This window comes from Trachypithecus francoisi, unplaced genomic scaffold (genome assembly GCF_009764315.1).
Source record: "Trachypithecus francoisi isolate TF-2019V2 unplaced genomic scaffold, Tfra_2.0 Lachesis_group8, whole genome shotgun sequence".
NCBI classification, from domain to species: domain Eukaryota; kingdom Metazoa; phylum Chordata; class Mammalia; order Primates; family Cercopithecidae; genus Trachypithecus; species Trachypithecus francoisi.
The window spans coordinates 99,798,741-99,817,672 of record NW_022681473.1 but is presented as its reverse complement, the minus strand read 5'-3'; the positions used below and the strand labels follow the sequence as shown (position 1 = coordinate 99,817,672).

Sequence of the window (18,932 nt, the reverse complement as noted above, 5' to 3'; positions counted from 1 at the left end):
TAGCTGGAAAGAGAGTATAAAAAAACCCCAGGGGCCCATCATCCTCCATCTTAAGAAAAGAAGTTGGAATGGAATCAACACTAATGCTACAAATAAAAGCTGTTATTCAATGAAAGAAAAATTGGAGGTTTGAATAACTAGTATTATATCCACTGCTTGTTCCCAAAAGCTTATTCATACTGGGCAGAGACTGATTACGGCAACATGCTGTATTTGTGTAATCCAACAGAAGAAAATTATTGATAAAGGAGAGAGAACAGATCTCAGAAAACAAGCACCGGTGACATGTTACAACTTTTCTTTCTTTTTCTTGGTTTAGCACATTTTTAAGCTGCCACTCTATAATAATTGACAAAACAGTACAGGAATTTTGCTTTTTAGAAAGTTGGATGTCATATGTCATGACTAACATCCATTGGTGATCAGTTAAATTGGGCTTGTGGTAGCATGTTTGTTCTCAGCCTAATGGTTTGTTTATTTAACTGTTCTTGTTAGAGAAAACAACATCAAAAAGAAGATGTTGGTTTTAGAAATTAATCTGGAGAAGAAAAGAGTAAAATACAGACTTTTTTGTCAATTCATTTCTGTTCTCAATCATTGCCATTTTGAAGCACTAACCATAATAAAGACAATAGACACTAATAAACAAGATACACACTAGTATAAAAAATTCTGGCCGGGCGCGGTGGCTCAAGCCTGTAATCCCAGCACTTTGGGAGGCCGAGACGGGCAGATCACGAGGTCAGGAGATCGAGACCATCCTGGCTAACACGGTGAAACCCCGTCTCTACTAAAAAATACAAAAAACTAGCCAGGCGAGGTGGCGGACACCTGTAGTGCCAGCTACTCGGGAGGCTGAGGCAGGAGAATGGTGTAAACCCGGGAGGCGGAGCTTGCAGTGAGCTGAGATCCGGCCACTGCACTCCAGCCTGGGTGACAGAGCAAGACTCCATCTCAAAAAAAAAAAAAAATTCTAAATATGCTCAACCTGTTAATTTTCTGTTAGATTTAGAACAACAGCAACAAAATTAGTTTTCTTCCCATCCATTGAACTCTTTCCGAGGCCATTCCTTTTTTTTTTTTTTTTTTTTTTTACCACTAGCAAAGCAGCCAGAAGGGAGTAATTGCCTCCTACTCCTCAAATCGTTATCTCCTTTAGGCAGTTACTTCCAGAAATAAACTAAGGCTCTTTATCTCATTTACCTCTATCGTACCTTTTAACTAAGGTTTGCAAAATACTGTTTCCACAACCTTTGGAAGATATAATCTTCTAACTTATAAAGTAGGCCATATAAATAGCCAATACTTGATAATTATACTTCTTGAACAATAACCATCTTTTAAACATTCCACTTCATAAAGTCTTTGCAATCAAGGAGGCCTCTAGAAATTAGCCTTCTCTTAACTGTCCTATAAAACATTGTTTAAAATCTCATCTACTAATAGTGAATGCCTTCTTGCCCTTTCTACATCTAAAGCATCAACACCAGTGCTCTTCTCATCATTTATGGTTCCATGCTGATTCCTCTATCTGACCATGCCTATGCACTCAATCTGACATTAACCTGTGTACTTAGTGCTTGTGCTTGGGTAAGAATGTGCCTTGCCACAATCAATATCAACCTAGGCACTCACTGGCTGGAAGCTTGCAGAGGTAAGAATGAAAAGGACCATCCTTCTTTTGTGGGCCCCTTACATAGCAGACACTTTGCTAACCAGGTAGCATATGTTATCTAATCATCATTTAATTCTTATAAACCTTTTAGGTAGGTGTTATCTTTAATTTTTTAAATGGAGAAATTGAGGCTTAAAAGGGCAAAGCAACTTGATGTAAGTCATAAATAGACAATTGATAGGGCAGAGATTAGAATCAAGGTCTCTATACTGGGAAATCTTACTCTTTTTACTATATTAGACAGTCTTCAGATAGCGGGAGCTAGGTCTGTTAATTCAGTGTCTAGTATAATACTAAATTCTTAATAAATATTATCTTTGTTACTATAATACAGTAATAGAAACCTAATATATAACCATTTATTTGTGCCAGACTTACAGAAGTTAAAAAGATATCAAGATCACACAGCTATGCCACATATCTGTGGTGGAACAGGGATTTGAACCTTTGACTGTCTAACTCAGAAACCCATATCTTCCATTTCTATGCCATAGTGCTCCCCTAAAGCCCTAGCTATATAAATTAATGTCCTCAGAAGAAAGACTTATGAGAAGACCAGCATGCTTCATAAATGCACTTTATTTTTTTCTAAATACTGAATTTTTTTTTTGCCTCCAAGAGCTATATATCTCATGATGATATAGAATCCAAACTTTCAGTGAACCCCGTTATCACTTTGGCTGGTTTGCCCTGCATGTAAAGGTATCAGCCCTTGTTCCCATTGTGCCATTTGTTCACGATTACACATCCCATTTGGTTGATTTCTGAGCACTAAGCATCCTGTGGATGCTCTATCAGAACTACCAACTAACCTTATAAATGCAGGGACTTCTATTTGTTTTGTAACTTTCTCTGTCCACAGAAGTATTTCCTGTCATTCTCCATTAGCTACTTTCTCCTCAGTCTCTGCTTGTACATTTTCTTCTTATTTGTAGGACCTTGCAAATAAGATCTTCTCTCTGTTTATCTTTTATGTTGGTCAGCTCATCATGGTCATACTCAGGCTATCATTAATGATGTGGCCTTTAACGGTGGAAGACTCATTCTGAGGAACTAAAAGTAGAAGTTAAAATCATTTGCCACTCTTAGTAAAGGAATAACAGAGGTAGCTTAGAAGGGCATCTATGAAGTGAGCTAACCTTTTTTAAAAAATTTAATTTTATTTTATTTTTTATTTTTTTGAGACGGAGTCTCGCTCTGTCGCCCAGGCTGGAGTGCAGTGGTGCGATCTCGGCTAGAAGTGAGCTAACCTTTTAAAAGTCTCTGTATATTTTGAATTAGGAAAATAAATACATCCACGGGCAATCATACAATAAACTTGAGTTATGAAATCTGACCTCTCCTCCTACCTGACCATGAACACAGATGCACAGAAGAAGCACATGTAAATGTGAATTTCTTTTTTTGCTTCTACAACTGAATTTGGCAGAATTGCTAACAGGGAGAAAAATATCCAAAGAGGTTACCTTAGGAAGACAAAGAGGTAAAGAGCCTGTATGATGATCCTCACAGTGAATAATTATATCTCAAAGAATCCGATGTGTGGTATGTTGCCTAATTCTAGGAAATAACCAATTGAGATAATAGTAATGAAATATCCCTAGAAGATATCAATCTGACAATGTCTCAGAAATCTGTTTCTTTTCCAAAGGCTGCCAATTCTTAGCATGTGGGAGATGGGAGAAGAATATCAAGTTTTAAGTTTCCTGATAGATCAAGGAAATCAAACCCAATGGACAAGAAGCTGCTCTCACCTGGGTTATGACACTAGTTGTTTAAAGAGAGCTTTCTAATTATTGGTACAGCTACTTGTTCCAAGATTGTTTTGTGTTTACATGTGACTGATATGGAGAAGTTTTCCTGAGCACTACAGTTAATCCTTTTCCTTTCCTTCCCTGGGTATATAGCTGCTATAACGAAAGTATGTTATGTTCCCTATTAGAATTAAAGAATAAGAGGGCAATGAGTATAGTTCTAGAAACTATAAAGGACCCAAGGATACGTTTCAGATTCTGAGACAGAAAGATTCAGAATTAAGGTCTGAATTAATAGCATGCCCTAGAAAATTACTCCTTGTAAAAATGGTCAGGACTTCCATAGAACAGAGGTTAAGACAGCAGTCCAGCCTGCGAGAGCTCCAATGTATAATGACTGAAAGGAGTTTTGAGGTTGAGAATCAACCTTGTCTATATACTACAATCTGCTAGGGAGTCTTTAAAAGTACTCGTGCTTAGGCTCTACCCCAGACCAATTACACTATTAATATGATTCTTGAAGTGGTTTTAAAAGCTGTCTAATGTGTAGCCAAAGTTGACTGCTACCAGATGGAGGTCTGCAATATATGAACAAGTAGAATGCAATGATTCTTGACTCTATTTGAGATTCTCATGAAAGTCATGTTATTCATGTCACCAGACTAATCAACATAGATAGATATATGATAGATAGATAGATAGATAGATAGATAGATAAGTCACACAACCGGTTAGTCACAGAATTGGAATTACTAGATCTTCCATTTATTAATTCAGTGTTGTTTTTTTTTTTTCAACGTACTATCTTTCCTTTCCTTACATCAATTTTGTTAGGGAAAATATGCAATAGCATTTCTTCTCAACTCTGCCAGAAGAGCCTCTAATTTCTAGACAGCTAGATAGAGTAAACTAGGATTCATGAATACTGTGAAAGAGCACTCATAGACTCATGGGGGCAATACACTTCAGAATAATAGCTACTGATTAGGAGTCTAGCAAAGCTAGAGACTTAGATGGCATAGTGAATTAATCAGCAAATGTCTTTATTGTTTGTCTTCTTTGTTAAAGGCCTTGGCGTGGAAACCCTTGGAGTAGGAAGATCAAAACATAGTTAGCAGGTCCTTTAAATGTTCACAATCTACTACAGGCAATCGGACTTGTACACAGATACTTCATTACAAAAAAAGAGAAAAATGCCCAGATGGTTCACGCAGATGAGATCTTTTGTAGTAGCTCAGAAGAGCAAGAAATTCTTTCCAACTGGGGAAATAAAGGAGAATTACACCAAGAAGATGGGATCGTCATCTCAAAAGGGCGATGTCAAATGCACCAGAGTTGTTGTAGACCCTTATCACTGTGAAGACTCCTCCAGGCACCTTTACTGGCCCAGGTGAGGAAAAAGGCCAGGCACAATGAACACTGTGTGCCTTCTAAAAAAATCTAATTTTTATTTTCACACTACTGTCACATTATCTCACCCCCAGATAAACAAAAATGCACAATTATATCTAAGCATTAGTATAAATAAGATAACCAGTACTGATGGAAAGTTTTTATTTCTTGACCCTGAATCTGCACCTCTTCAAGCAGAGCATGAATTTGAGAACTCATCATAGTATGCCACATCCAATATCAAATAGATTCATTACCCCCTGTCTGCTACAGTCTAACACTGCAGGTATGAAGGCTTCATGATACTTCTAAATGTGGTTGTTTTTCACAAGTATTTCTTTTAAAAAATGAAATAGTACCACCATTTTGTACACTTAAATGCATTTGCTTTTCATTAGAGGGAAATGAGTTTTCTTTTCTTTTTTTCTTTTTTTGAGATGGAGTCTCGCTCTGTTGAGCAGGCTGGAGTGTCATGGCACAATCTTGGCTCACTGCAACCTCTGCCTCCTGGATTCAAGCGATTCTCTTGCCTCAGCCTCCTGAGTAGCTGGGATTACAAGTGCATGCCACCACACCCGGCTAATTTTTGTATTTTTGGTAGAGACGAGGTTTTACCATGTTGGTCAGGCTGGTCTCGAACTCCTGACCTCGTGATCCACCCACCTTGGCCTCCCAAAGAGCTGGGATTACAGACATGAGCCACGGCACCAGGCCAAGTTTTTGTTTTAATTTCTTTTCAGTTCATTTAATGAAAGTCTAGCTCATTTGTCTTTGAACACTTTTTTAAGAGCTGAAGTTTTGCTAAGTCACTCAATGTGAGTTGGAAATTTGGACAACTTTTTTCAAGCTATGAATAAATTTGCATCTTCTGATAATTCTTGAAATGTGTATTTTCTCCTTCACCCTTAAGTTAATATAACACTTTATATTTTTTAAAGTACTTTTTTGTATTTTATTTCACATGCTTTTTGTAATAATTCTGCCAGGCAGGTAAATCAGGTCACATTATCTGCATTTTACAAACAGAAAACTGAGTTTCAGAGGGATTAACTGGCCTACACAAAGTCACACAACCGGTTAGTCACAGAATTAGAATTACTAGATCTTCCATTTATTAATTCAGTGTTTTTTTTTTCAATGTACTATCTTTTCTTTCCTTACATCAATTTTGTTAGGGGAAATATGCAATAGCATTTCTTCTCAACTCTGCCAGAAGAGCCTCTAATTTGGTTCGCATATGTTTTAGGAGATCAAAGCTAGATTCTTAATGTTAATGCCTAGTATGCCACAGGCACTGGGGGATGGTTACCAACCTTATTTTAAATCTTTATAATAACACCATATTTTACAGCAGAGAAGATAAGGTTTACAGATGTTAATTTACTTGCCAAAGTCACATAACTGGCAAGTTACTGCTTTGCTTGGTTTTCCCTTAGGCTACATGGCTGTATTGGTAAACCCACCTAGTCTAGCATAGTCCCTGGAACACACATGACCAGAGATCTTATCAAATTACCTCTAAATGTTTTCCAACAACATTATCATTGCTCTCACTATCAAGACAAACATTTATCTAATGTTTATACCTAGTAAACACCATGGTAGACACTCAAAACACACTAAGTATATGTATATATTTGCCCTTCAGAAGTTTGCCACCCAATAAAGGGATATGTTACGTATATAACAGCATAGTAATCAAGTGATAAAACAACAGAGGTCTGCTGTCCTCAAGCATGAAATGAATGTTTTAGAGTCTAGGCTGTAAATCCATCAGATTCAGAATAGGAAGAGAATCAATGTGGGCCAAGATAATAGAATCTCTCAGAAGTAAGACTTAACAAAAAGCAATTCAGATAAGTGGAGAGGAAAGAATTCTGCATAGGAGCAATTCTAAAAAGAGTTATGAAGTCAGAAATGTTCATGAAATATGTGTCAGTCTGTTCTTGCATTGCTTTAAGAAATACCTGAGATTGAGTAATTTATAAAGAAAAGAGTTTTAATTGGCTCTTAGTTCTTCAGGCTGTACAAGCATGGCTGCAGCATCTGCTCCTAGTGAGGGCCTCAGGAAGCTTCCAAGCATGGTGGAAAGCAAAGTGGGAGCAAGCAAGTCACATGGCAAGATAGAGAGTAAGAAAGAGAGAATGGGGAGGTCCCAGACTCTTTAAAAAACCAGATCTCTGGTGAACTGAATGAGAACTCACTTACCACCAAGGGAATGGTGCTAAACTATTCATGAGGTCTCTGCCTTCATAATCCAGTCACCTCCCACCAGGCCACACCTCCCACACTGGGAATCACCTTTCAACATGAAATTTGGGAGGGGACAAGCATCCAAATAATATCAGCATATTGGGGGGGCAATTCTGCTGTCTTATTTGTGATAAGGGGGTAATTTGCTGTGAAACTTGAAGTAAAGTATGTTCAGTGGATCCTAGGATAACTTTTTTTGTTTGATTTATCAGTTAGGGTTAGATTTGGCTGCAAGTAACAGAAATCCCAATTTATAGTGACTTAAGCAAAGGAGGGATTGTTTTTTCTTAGATAACAAAATATATAACCATTAGAAGGTAGTTGCTGGTGCTATTTCAGCTGCTCAATAATGCTATCATTTTGCATATTGCTTTCATTTTTTATGCAACATCATCGTGGTCACATGAAGGCTGTTGCTATTCAAGATATCAGTCCTTATTTGATGCAGGGAAAAGGTGGTGGGAGAGATCACATCAGCAACATCTGTCCTTTTTTTTTTTTTTTTTTCTGGGAAAGGCAAAGCTTTCCCTGAAACCACATCCAGATAGGTCTCATTGATCAGAATCAGGTTATATAGGCCTCTCTAGCTACAAGAGAGGCTGTGAAAATTAAATTAGATTGTCATGCTTGATTTAGATCCTGTAAGCACATTCATATGCCAACTAAAATTAGAATTTTGATAGTAAGGAAAAAGAGGGAATGAATATTAAGTAGACAAATAACAGTTCTGTGGCAGTTATAGTCTCTTCAGTTGCCAATAAAAGAAATGCACTCAGATTCCCTCAGTTAATAGGAGTTTATTCCAAGAAATCATGGAGATATAGAAGGTCTGAGTAATAGTCTAAGCAGAGCCTCACTAGATCTGAGGGGCTGAGATGTTGCCTAGAGGTAGCATAGCATCTTCTTGGCATGGCAGCAGCTCTAATGACTGGGTAACTTTAATTCCTCCCAGCAGTAGGAATTAAAGTTACTGTAGCTTACTGTTCATGAACTTCATTCATCTATGACTTCTCTATTACTGCAATACTTTGTCTTGAGCTCCAATCTGACTAGAGCTGTCAGGTAAATACAGTGTGCTCAGTTAAATTTTAATTGCAGGTAAATGGGAAATACCTTTTTCTATAGATATGACCCATACAAATTAGCAACATACACTAGAAAATGATTCATTATTTATCTGAAATTCTAATTTAAATGGGAGTCCTATATTTTATTTGCTAAATCCATCAATCCTAAAACTTACTGATTAGGCTGACCATCAGTGAAGAGTGTACCTGCTGATAGACCTCTAATGCCAAACTATCGGAGAGACCGCTGGCCAGCCCACAGATAGCAGCCTCTGACTTAGAAATCCATTCCTGGCCCAATGAACTGAGATCACTGTGACAAGGTCACAAGGGCAATGTATGAAAGCATATACTTAAGGAATTCCCTGTATCACCACTCTATTTAAGGGGGTAGGTGGAAATAGCATTACCCGAGTTCTGGGACTGGTTTAACAAAAATATTTATATCTATCCTATGCTGTTGTCTTCACATAGTGGGTGCAGGTTTACCTCTATCTCTTTCATATATCTCTGTCCCAAAGATTCCATAGCATCTTCTTTTCTAGGCACAAAATCAGTTTATATTCCACATGCATTTTAATGTCCACAATGGGTAGGTATGCACAGAATAAAAGGTTTCTTTTGCATAATGCTCATAATTCTCTATCATTTCTTCTCATTTATTGGAATTTTGTCTTTTGTTAAGTTTTATCTCCTTTTAGGAGATTGTTTGAATGTTTACTGTCTTCTATGTCTGAAGAATAGGTGGTAGGTGCTGAATTGGACAAGTGGAAGATTAAGACATGATCATTACACTCAAGCAATCCTAAAATCTAACCTGACTGCTTTCAGTTTTACAATGTAATATTTGCATCTAATCCTGCCTTTCTCCCTGATTCCTTTTGTTGATCTAGAAGTATGGATTTCTAAACTCCTGATTCTTTGTTTTCAAGAATATCTAATGTAAGAAGACAGCATCTTTAAGGATTCCTCTTCTTACTTGCCTTTTTGACAAAAGCATTCCTTTATTCATGTTCTTTTTTGCTGCTCACTTCCCTGTATCCACTTTCTTTGGGCTCTAGGACTGCTGATACCAGTAATACTTCTACACCAAAAGCAAAGGTCATGCACTGCTCCTAGCTCATACAGGATTATAATTTATAGCATAAAAGAATAATGGTGAGATATACAATAGAGGTCATCTCATTTAATCTTCTACCCACTGCAGAAGTCCTCTCTTCAGCCTCTTAGATGCAAGATTAAGTCTCTGTGTCAGCACCATATGATATAACCTGTTCCACTTTAAAAATTCATCTAATTATAATAAATCATTTCCAGTGCTGGGCTGACATCCACTTCTTTCTAACAGCCATCAGAATAGCCTTCCCTGTGTAAGCCTTTCTTATCTTTAAGATGCTCACTAAGTTCCTTGATCATCTACACTTCCACTCTTTCTTTGGCTTTTCTTTGTCATAATGTCCAAATTCCTAACCATCCTGGTTACCTTTTTCATGATGACCTTCAGTTTATTCATTCCCATTGTACAATGTGAGGTTTCAAACAAATATTCTGCCATAGGGATGGTCTCTATCCATCTCTTACAATTGGTTTCGATGAGGAAATGAATCATTCTCATTTTCCTTATCTGGGAGCATGATATAGAGGAGAGAAAATGGCTCTGAAACTAGTCTAATCTGTGTTTGTTTTTAAACTCTGCTATGTTTTACAATCTTAAACCATGCATAAGTGTTTTTGCCACTTATAACTTCAGTTTCCTTTTCTGTCAAATGGAAGTAATCCCTATGTCCTATGGGGATAAAAGTATGTAAAGTGCCTTGGAAAACACTAAGTCAGGGGCTCTGTCAAGAATTCTTTTTTTCCTTCATTGTCACTCAGAGGAACACAGAATAAAATGGCACTTTCATGGAATATCAAGAAAAAAATTCCTAGCTTTTCCTTAATCCTGATCTACATGGAAACATTCAAGAGCAATGCCTCTCTACTTATCCATCTGATTTTCAGACCCTTAAAAGGCAGGTTTGGGGGTCTAATGATCACCTCTAATTTGCCATTCTGACTTCCTATTTATGGCCACTAATGCAAAGTGCCCCACTTGGCTTTGAATGCAGATATTCTCCAGTCCTTCAGAAAATAATGCAGTTTCTCTTCTTCATAGTTCAGTTCTCAACTTCTTCAAAAAGAATTAGTCTCAATGAGCATGAACTACAAGGAAGGAGGATAATCATCAGTTTCCCTGTCACTTAAATAAACAGTGTATGATACTGCCACACAAATTGATCATTACAGATAGTAGAAGCAGCATCCCAGTAACTAGATAATAATGAGAAGACAGTATTAGCTTTTCAGATGACTGTGAGAGCTCACCCAGGTTATTATTTTAAAGGAATGAGATGTCAATATTCTAGCTCTTGTTTTACACATTTATGTTGAACCCAATTCATTTTTTTCCCTGAATTTCTTTTATTATTATTATTATACTTTAAGTTCTAGGGTACATGTGCATAACGTGCAGGTTTGTTACATATGTGTATTTGTGCCATGTTGCTGTGCTGCACCCATCAACTCGTCAGCACCCATCAACTCATCATTTACATCAGGTATAACTCCCAATGCAATCCCTCCCCCCTCCCCGTTCCCCATGATAGGCCCCGGTGTGTGATGTTCCCCTTCCCGAGTCCAAGTGATCTCATTGTTCAGTTCCCACCTATGAGTGAGAACATGCGGTGCTTGGTTTTCTGTTCTTGCGATAGTTTGCTAAGAATGATGGTTTCCAGCTGCATCCGTGTCCCTACAAAGGACACAAACTCATCCTTTTTTATAGCTGAATAGTGTTCCATGGTGTATGTGTGCCACATTTTCTTAATCCAGTCTGTCACTGATGGACGTTGAACCCAATTCATTTTTAAGCTAAATCCATTTCTTACTGCATTTTTTTCCAGTGAATCAGTCTCATTTTTTCCAGATATAACATAGCTTTAAACAGTTGTACATTGTGCAAAAGAAAACCATTATTCTCTGCATGCCCTACCCATGGTGGAGTACGGTAAAAATCATCCCAGAGACTGTGTTAAATAAACAGTATCTGAAATGTTTCTAGAGTCCCTAGTGATGAAATTTGCAAGCTCTATTTTGTTATCAGTGAAATTTATTTATTTGCTCTACATCATCTCTCCCTCTGGGAAACAATGTAGAGCTCCCGTTTCAATTCAGAACAGATCCTGCTTTCACTATGCCAAAGTGGAAAGAGTTTGAGGGTTGTGGCGGCCACATGGTGGCTCTGGGATCTGTGCCAAAGCTATGCCTGTCATGAGCCTCTGACAAAATCCATGTCCATTTGGGATTCAGGAAACAGGAGCAAGAAGACGCATTTGCTCTCAGGCTGTTCCTAAGTGACATCAGAACAGCTAGACATCAGAACAGGTCCAATAAAAAATGTAGCCCTGATGTTTTCTTGGCAACAGGTCATCCAAGCCCCTGTCACATTAGAGCTGGGCTTGGAAGATACTTAAAACTTGCATATGAACTATTAGGCACAGGAGGCTATTTTCTGGCTAAATATATTGTCTTAGTGACTTGAATGACTCAGTAATGATCAATTTAAAATTTTGTGCAGACTGCAAAACACTGCATGCATATTTTCTCTTGCCTCTTCTATCTTCTAGTTGTAAAGCAGTATGGATTACGGACAGAATTATGTCTGAATCTTGACTACTTTCGCAAGCAAACTTCCTTAATCTGAGCATCATTTTCTCAGTATGTAGCACAGGCATAATTATGCCTTTGTCATAGGTTTTTGTATATATTGGTGTGTATCTGTAAGATATATATGGGTGTGTGTATATATATATGTCTTATAAAAACCTATGAGAAGGGTACTCACCACATGCTATATCTATACCGTCTACATCTATCTGTGCACACACACATGTAAAGAAGGCCTAACAATTTTTGTAGCCCATTTTAGATACTCAGCAAATTTTAATTCCTTTCCCATTCCTTCTCTCATATATCTCTCATATATAAATTAATTCATTAGTGAAGTATAGTGAGATTATGTCAAACATAGAGTTGATTTTCCAAAACTTAACTATGTGTGCTCAGAAAAAAAAAAAAAATTGAGAGACTGAGAAAGAACAACACGCACACATGCACACAGGAGAGGAGAGAGAGAGAGAGAATTATTTGTCAGTTTTCGTTTCCCTTCTCATAGTGCAGGACACCACTATGCCTCACTTAAAAGCACTTGATTTCACTAGCAGCAAGGGAATGGCCATGTTCTGATAGTAAGATGTCTATAAAAGTCTCTAAAGAGGGCAGCCTTCATAGTCTCCCTGGGACACTTTTCTTCAAACTTACTTGCTCTTCCCTGTTTTCCATCTAAGATGTGAACATGAGGCCTAAGTAGTCATCTTGAGACCACAGGCCTATAAGAATGTGGACAAAGGCCAATGTGCTAATGACAAGGGTGGTCAGATAAAGAGATAGAGATGGGTCTTTGGTGGCATGGTTGAGCCCCAAAGCCAGCAGTAGAGTGCCTGTATATGCTCTTCTTATGACATAGATCAAATCAATCCCTATTTGCTTAACCCTTTGGAGTCTTTTTGTTCTGTGTTGCCTTTGTGGTTAGTTGCAGGCAAACACAATCCTAACAGATATAGCAAATGATTCCATCTGTCAGTCCTTCCAGTGATCATAGGCTCTGGAGTGAGCTAGGAGATATGGCTCTGTGTTTCATAGCACATGCATCTCACTGTGCTGCTGTGAATCTAGTTTGTAAGTTTTCATGTTTTTCATACACCTGGCCCAATACAAACCCAGTGACTTCTTGGGTTGCTCATTTGAAGGACAAGATCTATTCTGATCCTGGAGGAAACTCTTCCTTTTTTGAACTTAATGAAAGATAATGTGTCAGACTTCAGCATGTTGCTTTCCCCTGGGACTTTTCATTGGTGCTTTTCTCCACTGGGATTTTGACATCATGTTCTGATCCTAGACCTAACCTTTGGGTAGAAGTGACAATAGTGTGTCAAATTGGGGAGCTGAGGTGGGATGGCAGTGGCCCAAGACAGGACAAAGCTAAGGGGTGTGTGTGTGTGCATGTGCATTTATTTGGAACCATCACTCTTAGAAGTGTAATTCCAAAATACTAAATGAAACTACTTATTTTTTTTATTATAAGAGAAAATTAAAAAGAAGTTTTTTATGGAGTCTTTCTCTGTTGTTCAGGCCAGAGTGCAGTGGCACAATCTCGGCTCACTGCAACCTTCACCTCCAAGGTTCAGACAATTCTCCTGCCTCAGCCTCCCAAGCACCTGCGATTACAGACATGCACCACTATGTCCGGCTAATTTTTGAATATTTATTATAGATAGGATTTTATCATGTTGGCCAGGCTGGTCTCAAACTGCTGACCTCAAGTGATCTTCCCACCTTGGCCTCCCAAAGTGCTGGGTTTACAGGAGTGAGCCACTGTACCTGGACTAGCCATGTCCTTTTATACATCAACACAAGAAGTAAATAGTTTGGGAATGAAGCAATAATATGAAGATGTATGCTGAAATAAACAAAAATGTTACCAAAAATACCAACTGATGATGCAGAAAGCATTAGTATATAATTCTTAACTATGTTATTTTCTACCTTCTCTGTTAAAAGAAGACCCGATTAGGTTCCATGTATGTGTATATTCTTCATGTTCAGAATGTTGGAAATCAATCACTTCCCTAACCCTGAAATTTGTTGAAATTCTTTTAAAAAATCTTTTATTCAGGTTAATGCTCCTGTATAATCGCTACCTCTAGATCAGTGTTTTACAGACAGCACGTTGTTAACCATTATTGATCACGAAACCAGTTCAGGTTGTTATGATTCTCATTTAAGAATTAAATGAAATACAACGTCACATGTAATAAGGGTATTATTTTGTGATGTTTGTTTTGATTTTATACAAGCATGTCGTGTTCACTGGGTCAGAATGTAAAGTGTGTTCCCTCAGGAAAAAGTTTGAAAGTTGCTATTCCAGGGGGATCAGCATGTACCCAGTTGGGAAGCGACCTCTAGAGGTGGTGCTTAGGCTAAGCAAGAGCATCATTAGGAGCTGTCCAACTGCTGACATGAAGACGATGTTGCAGAGAAGCAATATCCCAGAAGGACATTGCTAGAGCATCTAGTAGCTGACCCTACAGAGAGTAGTTGTGATTGCCACTCTGGAAGTTACTACTGATTGGAACAGATGTAGCTAAAATAGTAGACTAAAATCCTTATCTTTGGCCTCATCCCTATTAGTCACCTCAGAATAAGTTATCAGTGAGAGAGGGATCAGACCCTCAATCCTTTCATTATCTGAGAAACTTGTTATTCTTATCCAGTTACACATCACAAAGAGAGAATCACTAATTGCACAGGGAATTTGATTCATTTGGATCCTCAATACTCACCGCTTTTAATGTTTCATCATAGTATATTTATCCAAAAATCTAAGCTAAAATTATAAAGTAATTTAAAGGTAGAATAAAATAATTGAGACAAACAGAATCACAACTCTGACAACAAAATGGATTCCTAACATCAGTTCTTGGTATCTAGGTTTAATGGTTTATTCCAAAACCATACTTCTATAATCTTTTAAAAAATAAGCTACAAAATTAAATTATATTATCTATAGTGCTAACTTAGAATTAAGCGGCTAGGAAAGGTAAACCACTTAAAGTGATCCTAAGCAATGCCTCAGTACTCAACTTTCCATCCAAAAGTAATCCGGAACTGTGCTGCCACACATGAGCCACCCAATAAGGGCTGAATGAGTATAATGCATTATTATATGTAGGATAAAACTCTTTTCAACTCCAAATTTATAAATTATAATCGAGAATTGCAGGCAATATTATCATTTCATGATATTGTTTAATTTTTAAAAAATCATGGCAGTATAGTTTTAGACTAAACCATGATGCTTAAATACTAAGACTTGATATCAGGATTCTATTTTGTTATTTAATAAGGCTGTGATTCTTGTTCAAATTTACCTCCAATATTTTATTTTACCTTTTTAAATGGTTTTATAAATTTAATCTGAATATGTTGTTATTTTTGATAAGTATGCTATGATGTATTATAAAATGTATTTGAATTAGGATGGGAAATTTCTTTTTTTCCCCTTTGAATACTACCTTTTTATTTTTTAGTGACTTTGGGGAAGTCACTAAAAAACCACTTATCTGCTGTTTAGTTTCCTCATCTGAAAAGTAATGGTTGTAGGATTTTATTTTTTTTCTGAGGCTTTTACTTCTGGCTCAAAAATATTCATTAATTTGAGAGACAAATCATATTTTCACAGTTAATGATAAGACAAAGCAGAGATTTTACAGCCAACTGTAGATCATAATTTTTTAAAATTTAGGTGAACTATTAATATTTTAAACATACAATTTGATAAGTTTTGATAAAGATGTACAATAGTGTAATCAGCATCTCGATCCAGATAAAGAATATCTTCTCAATTTACAAAATTTTTCCTCCTGGTTGCTTTAGTCAACTCCCACAGCCCACACAACATACCACCGTAGTTCTGATTGCTACTACCTATAATTAGTTTTGCATATTCATGGACTTGATATAAATAGAATCATTGAGAATGCAATATTTTATATATAAATTTTTTCACATAAAATAACATTTTGAAATTGGCCTATGTTATGTATATTACGAATTTGGCCGGGCACAGTAGCCACACCTGTAATCCCAGCACTTTGGGAGGCCGAGGCAGGTGGATCACCTGAGGTCAGGAGTTCAAGACCAGCCTGGACAACATGGTGAAACTCCATCCCTACAAAAATTAGCCGGGCATGATGGCAGGTGCCTGTAATCCTAGCTACTCAAGAGTCTGAGGCAGGAGAATTGCTCAAACCCGGGATAAGAATAAGACTCCATCTCAAGGAATATATATAAAATAAAAAGGAATTCATATGCTTGTTGTTTTAATTTTAGCCATTATAATGTTTTGTGATAGCTCATTGTGATTTTAATTGTAATTTCCCTGATGACTGATGACACTGAACACCATTTAATTGCTTATTTTCCATTAATATGTCTTCTTTACTGATACATTTGTCCAGATCTTTTATCCATTTTATTCAATTGTTTACATTTTATTATTAATATATAGAAGTTCTTTATACATTCAAGTTACAAATTAATATGTATATACTTTTCTTTGAATATAATCCTTGCTTTATATTTTTAATTGATGTTCCTTAAGAGGAGAAGGTTTAAAATTTTATAATGTACAATTATTTTTTTTCCTTTCAAGGTTATTGCCTTTTGTGTTTTCTCTAAGAAATCTTTGCCCCGAAGCTTTCTTTTAGAACCGTGTAGTTTTATGGCTAGCCATATATAGAAGATTAAAAAACTGGACCCCTTTTTTGTACCATATAAAAAGTTAAGATGGGTTAAAGACAAAAGGAAAACCCAAAACTATAAAAGCTCTGGAAGACAACCTAAGCAATACTCTTCAGGATATAGGCATCGGCAAAGGTTTCATGATGAAGATGCTGAAAGCAATTGCAATAAAAACAAACTTATCAACAAAGTGAACAGACAACCTACAGAATGGGAGAAAATTTTTGCAAACTGTGCATCTGACAAAGGTCTATTATCCAGCATTTATAAGGAACAAATATACAAAAAAAAAAAAAACCCATAAAAATGTAGGGAAAGACATGAATAGACACTTTTCATAAGAAGACATACATGTTGCTAATTATATGATGAAAAGCTCAACTTCACTGATTAATAGAGAAATGCAAATGAAAACCACAATGAGATACCATCTTACATCAATCAGAATGGCTAGTAAAAAGTAAAAAAAAAAAAAAAAAAAACAGTAAAGTTGCGGCAAAAAGGGAACACTTATACACTCTTGGTGGGAGTGTAAGTTAGTTCAATAATTGTGTAAAGCAGTATGGCGATTCCTCAAAGAGCTAAAATCAAAGCTACAATTCGACCCAGCAATCCCATTACTGGGCAATACCCAGAGGAGTATAAATCATTCTGCCATAAAGGCACATACATGCGAATGTTCATTGCAGCTCTATTCACAACAGTAAAGACACAGAATCAACCTAAATGCCCATCGATGACAGATTGGATAAAGACAATGTGGTACACATACACAATGGAATACTGTAAAGAATGATATGTGTTTTGTGGGAACATGGATGGAGCTGGAGGCTATTATCCTTAGTAAACTAATGCAGGAACAGAAAACCAAATACTACATGTTCTCACTTGTAAGTGGAAGCTAAATACTAACACAAAGAAGGAAACAACAGACACTGGGATCTACTTGAGGGGAAGGGAGAGAAGAGGGAGAGAAGCAGAAAAGATAACTATTGGGTACTAGGCTTAATACCTGGGTGATGAAATAATATGTACAACAAGCCCCTGTGACATGTGTTCGCCTGTGTAACAGATGGTCACATATACCCCAAACCTAAAACAAAATTTAAACCCCCCAAAACAAATATGTTCTGGTAAAATCAAAATTCACATTCACAAAATTAGCATGAATCTAATAATTTTTCTTTTTTTTGCATAAGTATGGACTATCTTCTGGATTTTTTTTTTACAAGGGTCAGGAAGAGAGAGAAAAACTAGAAGCTGAAAGAAAATTCATTGCATATAGAGTTTAAAAACAATAGAACTGAAAAAGTTTATGGTGATTCAGATAAAGGATTTGTTATTTATCAAAATGGAATTGACCTCTTTTGCTTAGGTGCTCTTGAAAAAGAAGGCATAGTTCTGCACAGTGCTAAAAGGAGAAATATAGAGAGGCTGACTCTTGTCTAGTGATGGGGTGACTCTAATTCTTTTGATGACCTAAATCCTGACTGTGTAGGATATGCAGGACTTCTCTGTGAATATACATTGGGAGAGGCAAAATTCACCTTTATTGAGAAATATAACAATCCTGGCTCTGTCACATTATTGGTCAGAGGACCAAATAAGCATGCATACACTCAAAGATGCAGTAAGAGATGGCTTGAGGGATGTCAAAAAAAGCTATTGATGATGGCTGTGAGTTCCAGGTGCTGGTGCAGCAGCAGTGGCAATGGCAGAAGTCCTGATTAAATATAAGTCCAGGGCCCAGCTAAGAGTCCAAGCATTTGCTGATGTGTTGCTCTTTCTTCCCAAGGTTTTTGCTCAGAACTGTAGTTTTGACTTTAAAGAAATATTAGTTTTAAAAATGGGAATTTTTTTTCCCGTATGTAAAAGGAAAGAACACTGGCACCTATTCAAATTCTGAAGTTATGAAATGATAATCACAGTATTTTTTAATTGCACTGACTTGAACACGTATAAAGCAGGCCTTTTTTATCCAGTGAACAAGATGTTTTCTTTTGCTGCAGTAACATATAATTATATATTAGATAAGCATATGTTGTAAACCTTGTTATTAAATATTCATTGACGAAAAAACAAAAGTACACTGAGTTTTACTAGACATCAATCTGCTCTTATTCCAGCTCAATTCTTTATTAGATTGAGGGTATCAGACTCTGCCAGAGGAAAGACCAAATCATCCATATTAGAAGATAACATCATACTCAGATTCTATGGTTCTTTTATTGTTAATATTTGATGTAAAGCAAAAAAAGTTAGTAAACATTCAAGAGTCAGAAAAATGTGATTGATAATAAGATACAAATATGCACCAAGGAACATCAGCAAGACGGCAGAATAGGACTCTCCTGCACTCCTCCTGCCATAGAAACATCAATTCAAACAACTATC

At 36.8% G+C, this 18,932-nt stretch overlaps 1 pseudogene; it reads left to right on the top strand.

Moving 5' to 3' along the window:
• The window catches only part of LOC117081359, a 29,772-nt pseudogene extending 11,328 nt beyond the window's left edge, over nt 1–18,444 (top strand).
• Nucleotides 18,445–18,932: the final 488 nt, after the last annotated feature.